The following is a 13,418-nucleotide window of genomic DNA, read 5'->3' as shown; positions in this document are numbered from 1 at the left end:
GGATGCAGCTGGGCAGTGCAGGCAGCACAAGGTAAAGCAGGCAGAGCTCAACTCCCTTTCCTGCGGGTCCCCTCCCCACCCCACACACTTGAGCATCACTTTCACTTTCATCTTCACATCCTGCTTCTGCAGTTGCTTCACAACCAGCCCGGCGTGTACTTGGCAGAGGAGAGAAGTCTCTACAGCCATCGCAGGGTCCCCATGCACAAGCCAGACCTGTTCCACACAAAGGGAACAAGTTTTGATCTAACTAAACCAATGCCAATGCTTGTGTTACTTCATGTGGAGTGGCTTGATCCAGAGCCACTCCAGGAGGGGAGAACCTGTGCTGGTTTGGCCTCTGGTTTGTCTAAAACAGCCAGTGAGTGCCTGGGGTCACCAAAACCTCCTTGGCAAGTGTGACAATCATGGCAAGTTGGAAGGTGAAGCCCACGATGGTGATGACAGGCTCCTTGTGATTACCTGCAAGCACTTGCTCACCCTGGCTGCATGATTCACTGCTTGGGTAGCACAGCGTAACGGGCTGGGGGGAGAGCAGGGGGAAGCTCAGCTGCAGCAAGAGGCCAGGAGTCAGCAGACAGAGACCCATGCACTCCATCACCTGGCATCAGCAGCCCTGGCTGTGGCCAGGCTGGGACATCCTGCAGTCAGCACACACCACATGGCATGTTTCACTGGGGGAATCGCCAGAGCGGCGACCTTGGGCACGATGGTGGGACACAATCTCTCCCACAAAGCCAGAGCCCGTCCCTCTCTGGATCCAGGGTCTGACGGTGCACAAAGGTCCTGCGCTGCATGGTGGGCCTGTTCTGTACTTTGTTCATTGCAAGCCACTCATAGCCTGGCCTGGCTTGAAACTTGCCTTTGAGGAACCTTTTGTTCATCCCCAAAGCAGCCTCTCCCCTGCAGACTCACACCAGGGAGCACAGTAAGTGCAGCTCCCGAGACTCCCCAGCTCCCTGCACACAGTGCCCCTTTCATCCCACTGACACCTCCTCCTGCTCCTCCAGGGGCTGGGTGGCTCTCACCATGTGGGTGGCTGCCTTGGGGTGCAGCTGTGTGGGAGGTTACAAGAATGAGCACCAGAAACGGAGCATGTGGCTTCTGAAGCTTCTATGTGTGTGACTCTCCAGCCTTCCTGTGAAATCACTTGCTTTCTCCTTTTACCTCTGGCTCTGACGCAGACCCTCAGCATCAGGGGAGCTGGGACTGGGGTAAGTAGATGCCCTTCTTGTCCATGTTGCTCACCCACCCTCTCTGAATCCCCCAGACCACTCTCCTCTCTTAATGGGAATCTGGGAGAAAGGTTGAGTTTATCTAAGCCAGAATCAGTAAGAGCCCTCGAACTCTGCTCAGTCATTAACTGGTGAGTAAAGCGCGCTCAGTGAGTCACTGTTGCTATTATAAACACTTGCTTCTAAAGGCTGTAGAAATACAGTAGGAAAGTGGTGTTGCTTGAAGTCACTGTTTGTAGCTGTTTCCTTCCATCAAGATCTCTGCTCTGTGACCTGGGACGGCTCTGTCCCCCCCGGCCTGCCCCACAGGCACCTTCCCCCTGCCAAGGCTGTGCCCCCCCAGGGCCAGGCCCTTCATGCCTGGCGTGACAACATGAGCTATGTCTGCACCGCTCCCACGACCCTTCCCGTGCTTTGTGGCTGCACCTCGTATTAAGCCATTTATAAAGGTTAATGCATGCAGGACAGATAGGCTTTTCCTAGATTAATTGATGCTAAAGACACCAGCAGCAAGGAGTTGCTCAGTGCCATCCATAACGTGGTGCGGGCTGCATGACCCTCTCCCAGCATGCTCCTACTCCTTGGTACCCTCAGTCTGCCCAAAGCACTGATGCTGCCTGTCACTGCTGTTAATAAACCCAGAGCTTCCTATGAGCCACACCACCCGCTGTGTCACCCTGGGCCTCCAGGTCTGCCTGCTGCCCTTCTCCTGGCTCAGTCCCACTCCACACCATGACCACTCTCCCCTCTTGTGCATGTATGGAAGCTGCTGTGACTCCTCTGCAAGCCTCCACCTCCATCCCCAATCTCTTGCCTTGCTCCCTAGAGCATGGCTTGGTCTGTCCGAGGGCCACATGGGGATGCTGACGCTTGGGTTATGCTGTGGGTGTCACACTAAACTCCTGCTTCGCATGCTGCTCTTGATGGCCACCAGTCCAGCCCATCTCCATGCTGGCCTTCTCTCCCCACCGATCCAACCTGGGTCTGCTCCTCCTTTCTCTGCTCGCTGACTTGCCCTATGTGCATCTCCTGCCCTCATTCCTTCTTCTTTGCATCTTATTTTTCAGCTTGATGGCTTTTCTCCCCCCTTCTGCTCCCAGGTCTCATTTTATCCTCAGCCTTGAAAATGCAAGTGCTTACTAGCACACCTAACACCGCACACCTGCTGGGATGGGTTTGCCCTGGGGGGCTACTCTGACCCCAGCCCACCCTAACTCCATCATGACTGTGCCCAGCGGCTCCCCAGTGGTGCGAAGGGCTCCAACTCCTGTCGGCTATGCCACCCGGCCACCTCCACCACCCTGGAGACAAGCAGGAGCTGACTTGTGACACAGCCTGCTGCTGGGACTGCCATACTGATTATTTTACACTTGGTATCACAAAGAGAAATGAAAATGCCAAAACTCTAGAGAAGGAAGAGGAAGGTGCGTTGGACCAAAGAGATGGGAGAGCAATTCTTGCAGAGACTGAGGACCCTGCAGAAAGCCCTTCTGCCTTATCCCTGCCTGGACGCCTTGCCAGCTGGGGCAAGCTCTGCTCCATGCTGCCATTCCCTGTGTCCTGCCCAGGCTCCAGTGCTAGACACTAAGATCTTACTATTCAAAAGGATTACAGATTACTGTCTGATCCACTAATTAGGAAGAGAAGATGAGTGTGCTTCTGACAGTGATGTTTAGCAGCCATTTAGAAATTGCTCTGAAGGCAGCAAGGCACTGTGAGCACACCGCAGTGTGGAGCCACATCCGCTCCTAGCCAGCAAGTCCAGGACCACCCCACCCCAGCAGCTCCCTCTCGCCCTGTGAGATTCTGCCCGACGCCGTCCCCAGCTTGCAGAGGTCCTGCAGCCAGCCTTGCCCTTCTGCAGAGCTCATCCGGCTCTCAAGGATGTCCCCAGGCCATTTGGCTCCTAGCCCTGCTGCCATTACTTTGTATTTATTTAACAAAATTAAAACCTGCTTAGTGGGGCCAGCTGAAGGCAGGGGAGACAAATCAGATCTTCATGCCTCTGCCAGAGAAGGGCAGCCTGGCACCGGCCTGGGGGCCACCTGCGCTCTCTCAGGGGGACGAGACCCTCCTTTCCGTCACTGGCCAGTCATGCTGGGGTACTGGGCATCAGGAGGCAGCAGCCCAGCAAGCACCCCACACTGCTCAGGCCACTTCTTGGGGTTCCCTCTTGTCTCCTTCCCCACGTGGCCACTGGTGGCAGGGAGCTGGCTCTGGCTGGGGAAGGTCCCCAAGAGGAAGGCCCCAAGTGGCACATCCTTGCTGTGATGGGACTCCCTGAGAGCCGCAGGTGATGAGGTCCTTGTGCATGCAGACAGGAGTGGCCGTGCCTCCAAGAGAACCAGTCCAGTCCTGTAGCCACTGGCATGATATAAGCAGCCCCATGCCTATGTGAGATGGCCATGACAAGTGTGTGGAGACTGCTCTGAACACCTCCTGACAGTGCCCAGAGACAAGACACTGCACCCAGCCAAGGAAGGGCAGCAGACATGGCCTCAGCCCCTTCCCAACCCTTGCTGCCTCTAGCAGGGCCCCAGTTTCCCATGTAGTTCCATACAGAATCAGGCTCCTCTCTCCTGGGTGAGAAACTTGCCCCATATCAAACAGGAGATCGGGTGGGTCTAGGACCACCTCAGGTACTGCTCTACAGCTTATGCCTTCCCAAAAGTCATCCTAGTGCAGACTCCCATACCCCAGCATCACACCCCTTCTAAAACCCAACCCACTGACCAGCACAGAGCCAAGCAGCTCAGCTACCTCCAGAAGCGTTCCATGTCGTGTGAAAAGACTTTCCATAGGAGAGCAAAGAGCCAGAGCTCGAAAGCATGGGCACAAGTGCAGAGGTATTCCTGCCCTCCACCCCCAGTATGACCCTGCTGGGACTGGACATCTGCAAGACCCACTCTGGATCGTCTCTCACCCTGCGTGGCCCCAGGTGCTCCCTGCCTTGGTGCGGAGTGAGCTCTCCAGCAGAACCCTGATCCAGCATCATCCAGCACAGAAATGCAACTATGATGTGAAGGCAGAGGGAGGAGATGGGAAGCCTCAGAGACAGGTACAGGCATCCCCAGAGGAGCAGCTTCATCACGGAGATGAACCTGGCCAGCTTAAGGTATTATTAGATTGAGTTACAGTGGTATTAATGAGTGCTTTCAATTTTAATGAAGTTAATCTACCTATAAAAGCTCTTTATGCCCATAAACATATGATCTGAGAGAGAACAGGACTTTCAGCCACATTTTTATGACATTTGAGCATGTTTTCTGCAGACACCTATTGAACAGCGACGGCAGCACAACAGCTGTGAGAAAAGCACCCACTGTCCAAACTGCAGCTCCCTGCACTGTACCAGTTTAATGTGGAGCAACTTCTTGCTTGAGCTGCATGGACTTCTAGGGGGGGGCAAGATTTCACAGTCACATTATGATAAAAGTTATAAAAAATTGTGAATTTCAATGAAAACTTACATACTGTCTTTTCTCTGCTATGGAGAAGATGGTGCACACAGAACAAAGAGCTCATGGATATGATGACAAGCCCAAGTCCAGTAAAGGACCCAGGCCCGCTGGGGTCTCCCTGTCCTCCCCCTGCTCCCTCGAGAGGAGAGGCCAGCTTGCTGACCAGGATCTTGCAGAAAGAGCCTGTCTCCAGCCTCCAGCAGGCCCTTGTCTGCTTTTCCAGCAGAGGTTCATTTTTCTGATGCTGTGGTTACTCTTGGAGCAGGGTATGGGTGGCCTGGGTTTGATTCCCTGGCTCATTCCCTGGCTTGGCCTTTCCCATCACTGGGGAAAAGAGGAGAGTCAGAGACTGCTTCAGACCTGGGATGACCTCCACAAATCCACAGGTTTGGGCTTTCTCCTCCCTCCTCCTTGAGAATCTTGTGAAATTCCCCTTTTGGAGCAATGCTAGCTGAGGTCCGGGTGCCAGAGGACACGAGGGGTCCCTGGGGAGAAGTGCCTTGCTCAGGCTGGTCCTCCTTGCCTGACAGGACAAACGGAGCCACCCTACGCAAAAGTGTCAAGCTGACCAGAAGGCCATTCTGTCACATCTGCAAGGAGGGGAAAGAGCAGGAATGGCACTGGAAATTAAAACATCAAAGAAAATGACAGTCTTTTCCCCTGAGGAGAAGCAAGCTGGATCTCTGAGGGCTTTTGCGCTGGGCCAGCAGCTGCTCTGATCATTGGGGAGAGGTGGGGGAGGGATGGACCTGGGGCTCACCCTGGCTGGTCTGTACACAGCAACTGCCTGGGTGCCATGGAGCAGTGGGGACCTCCTTTAAGGGGTGCCTGGGCTGGGCTTAGAGCAGAGGTGAGTCCTTACCAGCTACAGCAGTGGCTCGGTCTCCCACCATTTTGGCTTTCTAATCAAAAATGCCTCTCCCTCCAGCCCGCCCTGTCCTCCAGCTGCATTGCCAAGAGCAGGAGATGCCACATACCCCGGGAGCCACCAGCAGCGTCCAGCCCTACTCCCACCCCTGCTCTGCTCACCCTGTTGCCAGCAGCTCTATTACAGCTTGGTGGGGCCAGGGGTTCCTAATGCCCCTCCTACACTGGGGCCTCAGCATGGGCTGCTACGAGCCACCCTCAGACACGTTCCTATGCCAGCATGGAGGCAGGACAGTCCTGCCTGCATCCCCAGCCAGCTCACTGACACATCTGCTTGCCTTGTGCTGCTCAGAGCACTGCCCAGGGCCAGCAGCCAGGGTGAGCCAGGGCCTCTCCTTACACCAAGTTCCCTGAAGGCCACAATGTGCTGGGAGTTCTTCTCATGGAGAAGGTCCTGATGTGCCCCATGGTCCCAGGCACCCCCTCATGGGGTCACTTCCCTGTCCAGGGTGGGAAATGTCAGAGCAGCTTCCCTTCTTCCTCCTCTTTTCTCCTGCTAGTTATGTCATCCCTGGCTTGGAAGTGACACACACGGCTGCCAGGGGCACCTGGTCCATACTGCCTGTTACTGCTGGTGGCAATGGCACTGCTCCTCTCCCCGCCGAGACATCGAATTGAGCTAAATGTCCTCTGGTGGGAGGGGGATGAAGACCTGCCCAGGGCAGGCACAGGCACAGTCGGGTGTAGCACATCTTGGAGAGGTGATGAGCAGCAGCTCCTGCCAGAGCGAGCTGGGAGCTGTGGCTGACCAGCAGTGCTGCGACAAGGCTGAGCAGCCACTTCTGAGCCAGCAAGTTCATCGATCTGTCCGCAGATGGGAGACCAGACCTGACTCCCAGGGAGAACAGCCTGAAGACCCAAGTGCTGAGACTGATGTACATGAACAGCCCTTTATACCTCTCTGAGAAAATGAGGTTAAAGAAGATTTACATTTCCAGTGTAAACCAATAGATCAGTGTAAACAGGCATTTGCAGAATTAAAATTCATTTTCTTTCTCTGAAATTTGCCTTGTTTCACTGAGACCTTGGTTGTGGCAGTTACAGTAAGGGATACTCCCAGAGCAAACTGTGCAGAGAGCACCCACAGATCCACCCCAGAGCTGGATGAGAGCTTGCCAGAGAGACCCTGATGGAGTTGGTGGGTGCTTCATCTGAGCCCATCCCTGTGGAGGAACTGGAAGTGGCTGGAGGAGTGGGGATGCCAAACACATTCCTGGCTGTCGGCAGGGACAAAAATGGCTGGATTTATTGGCTTTGATATCAGAACCACAAATCAGGAGTTCCTAAATAGTTATGGCTTATCTTCTTGGGCAGGACCAGTCCAGGAGGGTCAACTGATCAACATGGGGATGTGCGCAATGCTCTGGGGCAGGAATCAATAGCTGGCTGCTTAGTGCCCAGTTTGTGGTCATTAATCAATCAACATGGGAACATCACAGGATGTTTAGAGAGCTATGGCACCGAGCAGAAGTGAACCAGGTCAAGCCAGAGCAGGCCCTGGGTTTTCTTCTCCCTTGAAATGGCACACTATCACCAGTAGCAGGGAGCTGCATGTCGGCAGGAGGACTAGGGAGGTACATGCTACCAGGTGTCTCTGCACTTCTGGAGCTACCCCAGGATGGTTTCATGGATGTTTTGAGGGACTAGGCTCTCCAGAGGCAGGGTAGCTGCAGTTTGGGATATCCACTAATGAGGTTAAGAGCCTGACTCAGAGGGACCCCTCCCCAACCCCAGCTGGCCTGTGGGACTTTGGCTCCCAGACGCCAGCCTCGTGTCCTGCAGCTTGTCTTGCTGTGGCAGGCATTGGATTTGGTCACTTCTTTCCACAGGTGTGCTGAGTCACTGGTGCTGATCCATGCTCAGTTCCTGCCAGCATCACTGACCCACTGTAGGTCAGTAGGGGCCACGAAAGCTACCAAACCCCACAGCAGAGGAGAGGAAACATGGTCATCTAGCAAGGAGACCAGGCAGTGCTTCCTGGAGCAGTGCAGGGAAGGAGGGAGCAAACCACTCAGGGCTCATTGCCTGGAAGTGGCTCACCTTCGCTGGGTCAAGTGATGCCACCAAAGTAGGGCTGCCAGGCTCCCTGGGGCCGTGGCGGCACGGCGATTTTCTCGGCACGCTGCACAGAACAGGGCGTATTGTCTAATTATATCGGCTCTGTCCCACAAAGAGAAGCTGGGAGATGGGGTGTCCTATTTACGCAGCCCTCCTCCAGTCCCCGGCAGCCGCAGCACTGGTGCCAGCCCGCCCCTTGCCCAGGTACTGCATGGCCCCAAGTCCTTCAGCCTCATCAGCTGGAGGAAGGTAGCCGCAGCTCCCTGCACCTCCACACAGAGCGGGGCTCGCCTGGCACCACCACCCCTGGCTGGATGTTTGCTTCTAGGCTGGGGGGAAGATGGTTGTGTGGGTCCGGGTCAATGTCTGGTGGATCAGCGGCCTCTCTCCATCCCCTAGACTGGCTAATACTGGGCTGCTATTACAGCTCACACCAAGGCATCTCATGGGGGCAGGATGGATTAGCTCCATCAGAGGAACTCCAAGACAAGCTGCTATGAGCTGCAGACTCATTAGTAAGCCCAAAACTGAAAAGGGACTTGTATCCACAGCATTTCACTCAACTTTTTATCAGTGATGCTGTATAAGCACTTGCAGCTAGGTGAGTGCAGGATGATGCAGGTTAGTGGGCAATCTCACACTGCCACCAAGGTCTGAGCATCACATCAGGCACTCTGGGGGAAGGCACCTGCCCTGGGCAGACGTGCAGTGCAGTCCCACAAGGGTGCTGGAACTTGTGGCCTGTGCAGATGTGTCCTCACTGCACCACCTTGCACACACGCCCATGCCAGGAGCCATGAAGGCGTCTGCAGCAAAGGGACTAACTCTAAACGGGTAGCATGAACACCCCAAGACCAACAGCATCCTCACACCTTCACACCCTGCTGGGCCAGGCTGGGGCAGTCTTCTCCTTGCCCAGCACGTGTGTTCCTTCTCAGCTCAGACCCTACTTCAGGAGGTCTCGTCACCCGCAGGATGTAGTGAACCCATCGTGCAGGGCTGGAGTAGGCCCATGCCAAGAGCCTTTGGGGGTGGCTGGAGCCATCAGGAGGTAATTGCTATCTCAGGCAGCACAGGGTTGATAGCATCAGGGCTATGCCATGAGAACAGGCAGGGCAGTTCTCCCGTGATGGGATAACTGGAACAAACACACCGATGCCGGGATTATTCTCCTGCACTGAGGGTGCCAGGAAAGGGAACTGGTCAGGAGCCAAGGACGCTCAGAGCTGGCATTGCAGCAGTCCACACAGAGGGGGGGTGCCAAGGGGTTGGTGGATCCCATCCAAAGTCCTCAGGGTTCATGTCCCAGAAACTTCACTCTGCTCTGGAGGTCCCAGGTACAAGCCTCCCTCTCCTCACATGGGACCTCTGGATGCTCCAGGCAGTCGGCAACCTGCCCAAATGGTGCTAGAGACTTGGCCCCTCCATGTATGTTTGGAGATGCCCCTTTGATCTTCCCAGGAGATGGCCTTGGTGGGACACCCCTTCTGCCTTGCACAGCCCTGTGCACCCCACCTCAGCCATGGCTCTGGGAGCTGCTTCTGTTGAGCTGCTCGTGGCAGGTGTGATGCAGAGCACGGCCCTGCATGCCACTCTGGTGGGGCTAGCAGGAGAGGGATACCTGCTAGCCTCATCCCAGAGAATCCAAAGGGCTGGGGAATGTCTGGGGATTGCCTGGCCCCTGCCACCAGCCTGGCGGAGGGGCTGTGGGCCGAGACCAGATCGGGAAGCATTCCTCACCTGACGTTATTTTGGTTGCTAGGTGATTAAATCATCCATCTGCTTATGACAGCAAGGAGAGCAGTGAGTCAGTCCCCTTCGTACAAGACAACAAAGGGTTTCTCAACTCCAGCCCACCTTCAGACTGTCCCCAGGTCCGTCCATGCCTGCAGGACACTCAGACGGCAGAGCCTGCCATATGCAGGGGGAGCAAGGCTCCTGCCAGCGCAGCCCCACGCCCCAGGGCAGAGCAGCTTCCAGAGGCCGGGAGGCTGCCATGGGGCTGGGGGCATCTTCCAACATGTTTCTGGTGAACAGGACCCCCATGGCATCCTGGAGAGCACAGCCGGGCAACTGTGCCCTCACAGCACCACCTCTCAGGAGGGTTTTGCATTACTGTATCTAGAGCAACTTCAGGGGATCAGATGAGCCCCACCAGAAGCGAAGGGAGGTTTGCTGTCAGCCCCCCCGGACAGCCCAGCACCCCCAGCGCAGCCACCCAAGCACCTTCCCCCTTCTGCAGGCTCGGGACGTCACTAACATTGCACCAGCAGAGCAGCTGCGACCATGTGCTTCAGGAGCAGAGCCTGGGAAAAGCCAGCAGGCTGCTTGGGGAGAGTGAAGCAGAAAGGCAACAGTTTGGGAGAAAATAACATTTTCATAAAGTGTTTGAAGTCTTTTGGAGGAGGAAAGTGGGAAGGAAAAGCAGGAAGAGCCTTGGTGTGTGTGTGTGTGTGTGTGTGTGCATGCGTGCATATGTGAGAGAGTGACAACAGAAGCCTTCCTCCTCATCGAGAAGAAACCATCTCAGTTTTTCAGGTTTTGGAGTGTTGAGACACTGGGAAATAAAAGCAATGACCACAAACCATGTTTGGAAAGTCCAGTTTTCTTTAGTAAGGTTCTGAACCACGTGTAGCAGCCACACAGCTGCCTCTGCTGCCAAGTGGGGGGACCAGCTGCTGGGTGAGGGGCTGGAGGCTGCCCAGGATCTGCATCCCCTGCCAACACACAGCACACTGGAGCTGAAGCCCACCAGGACCAGTGGAAATCTCCTGAGAGATGCATGGGCCTTTGTAGGAGCTTCAGTTGCCACATGGAACTTTGCTATGGGGATGGAGCTGGGAGACCACCCTGGGGACCGCCCATCCCCTGCCCATGAGAGCCCCGAAGAAGCTCTGCAGCAGGGTAAGGAGCACCATGCATGGCAGAAAGGGGTCAAAACCATAGTAGAGCTGCCCAGAACTGATTTCTCCACCTCCTGACACTGCAGGGGAGCAAATGCAGAGCACTCGCTGCCTGTCACGTCCCTCCCGCCCCACACACCCTATGCAGGGGGCTCAGCCAGCACCGAGGCAACCACAGCAGCATCCCAAACCCTGGGGGCTGGGCTGGTGGCCTCCCCACTGCTCTCCACAGTCCTTCCAAGTTCCCCAGCAGCTATCTTGACTTCTTAGAGCAAAGAGGCTCACTAATGAAGTGGAAAAGGAGGAGGAGGAGCAAGCTGAATGGTCTGTCCTAAGGGACAGTACAGCAAGGAAGAGGAGGAGCACTCAGCACTGATCTCAGGATATGCAGCCACCAGAGGGAGAAGAACAACTGTCCAGAAAATAACTGGGGGTAGAAAGGAGGAGAGGTCCAGCTGGCGGGGCAGCCTGCCCGGGGGGCCTGCCAGCAATGGTGGAAATCAGAGGTGTGGGCAGGAGGAGAGCAGGGAAGGGATTCTGCCTCTAGAGCCACACCGTCGCCATCAGCACTGTATTCACAGCAACCTCCACCAAAAGGCAGCTCACTGACCTGGCAGGAGGCAAAGGGAGGCCTGCAGAGTCATGGGCAGGAGGGCTGGGTCCTGGCAGATACCCATGGCATCACAGGAGAAGCCTCCACAGAGCTATTCGCTCTATCTGCGCTCCCTGCCCTGGACCTCGGGTCTCTCCATCCCACAAGGCACCATCACTTTGGTGGCTCCCAGTGCCCCGGCACGGCAGTGAGCTTGCAGCTCACCAGCAGCAGCACTGGTGGAGGAAGGAGGTTGTGTGGGAAGGACGTTTTTCTTTAGCACGTCGGTTGCCAGTTTCCAAGCTGTCTCTGCAAGGCCCTGGCTGCTGTGCTTGTGGGCAGCACTGCAGGGGAACTGGGGGGAGCAGGCACTGGGCTCCTCCTGGCCACCAGCCCTGGGCCACCAGCCCCTGGCCACCTCACTCTGCAGCAGAGGGCATGGAGGCCCCACGAGTGGGTCTGTTTGCATTACATGTGGGCAGCTCCAGAGGCTGCCAGGGAGCACTGAGAGGGGAAGGTTTCCCTCCCCAGCTCACAGCTCCAAGCAGAGGAGTGGGACATCAGGCTGGCAGAGGCTGCACAGTCAGCTGCTCCAACAGCTCTGAGGCCTCACACTGTTCCTTGGGTCCCCCGCAGCAGCTCTTTCCAAACTCAGGGAGCCCTGGTCTGCAGCAGCCTCCTATCCCCATGGCACACCAGGGGGCTTGGCTCAGAGCCCATGACCTTGGCCTCTACTGCTCCTGTGCTGGGCATGCAGGCATGCACTGCTCCTCCGCTCATGCCCTTCAGGGCGCAAATCCCACAGGCAGACCCATCTGACTCATTGGGGTCAGGACTCACAGGCCTGGCCAGCCCCAGAAAATGGCTGAAGAGCTCATGGGAAGCCCCTACTCCTGCCCAGATCTGATGCCCCGCATCCCATTGCAGAAGGCACATACACCTTCAGTGAGCATCACCCTCATGCTGAGCTGGGGGAGAGGACACCAGTCACTGTGCTGTGATGGGTCTGTCTGTCCACACACCTCCAGCCTCCAGGACATCCAGCACATTGCCCAGAAAGCACAACCCAAACCTAAGCCTGATATGAAACTGGTTTCCCACCCCAGAGGCTTTTACGCACAGCAAGTGGGGACGAGACAGGGAATCACACTAGTGTTTATGAGCTGACAGGCTGAGAAATCCTTTGCACTTCAGCCAGCTGAAACGCTTCAAGACATTGCTAAAAGGATTCACTGGACTTGACCTCTTCCCAAACCAGCAGCAGCATCCAGCTGACACAAAAGGAGGGTGGGTTATTTAGAAAATGCCAAACTGACCCTTTCTGATCATTCAGAAAACTGCCTTACTGTTCAGGGCACAAAAATCACTGGAAAAGGGACCTTGTCCCTTAGACTGTGCCTCCTTGCTCCCAACACCAGCCCCACCTGCATCATCAGATCTGCCCCAGGAGGAGGTCCCCAGGGTCCGGGTTGCTCCTGACAGGCTCAGTGCTCCCCAAGGTCTCATCAGGAGCTGACGAGAGGCACCACCACCCCTGCAGTTCAGGTCCAGCCAAGCATGGGTGCATGGCAGCAGATCCCAGCGGGCACGGGTGGTGACCGTCTGGCTGAAGTGTCCATCTCAAGGACTTGCCCAAGTCTACAAACCCCCAGCTAAGTGGCTGGAGCAGCCATCCCTTGCACCTCTCTGCCATGGGAAGGATTAATCGAACAAGGGAAGCGGTGAGGCCGCGTCAACTTGATTCCCGCAGCGAAGAAACTGTGCCATTAAAATCCTCTCTCCTATGACACACACTGAGCCTATTTCAGTAATAGTTTGGCAGGGGAATAACATTACTGAGCCTATAAATACCTCATGGGGTGCTGCTCTGCTGATGGAGCAGCAGTACATGGCCCTTGCCCACCCTGTTACTGGCTCCAGCAGCCTCTTGGCCATCGCCATCACTGGAGCCAGCAGCTGCCTGGCCCTGCCCTGAGGGTGAAGGACAGAAGGATGCGTTAGGGCAGAGCTGTCCCAGGGCAGCCCCAGAGGAGAGCCAGGGGCTGGGAGAGAACCATGGCTGATGGGAATGGGGCAAGAGCTGTGTAAGCACTTGGAGACACCAGAGGGGATGGAGCTGAGCCAGGGGGAGGATGGAGGTATGAAGATGGTGGAAAGTATTAGCAGCCAGAGGATGTTCCCAAAGCAAACTGTGAGGCTCCCTGCAGCTGCAGCTGAGGACTTTGGTCTGACTCAAACCAGC

This window comes from Athene cunicularia, unplaced genomic scaffold, assembly GCF_003259725.1.
Source record: "Athene cunicularia isolate RWA unplaced genomic scaffold, athCun1 SCF_2, whole genome shotgun sequence".
NCBI classification, from domain to species: domain Eukaryota; kingdom Metazoa; phylum Chordata; class Aves; order Strigiformes; family Strigidae; genus Athene; species Athene cunicularia.
The sequence above is the reverse complement of the archived record's forward strand: the minus strand, read 5'-3'. Positions refer to the sequence as shown.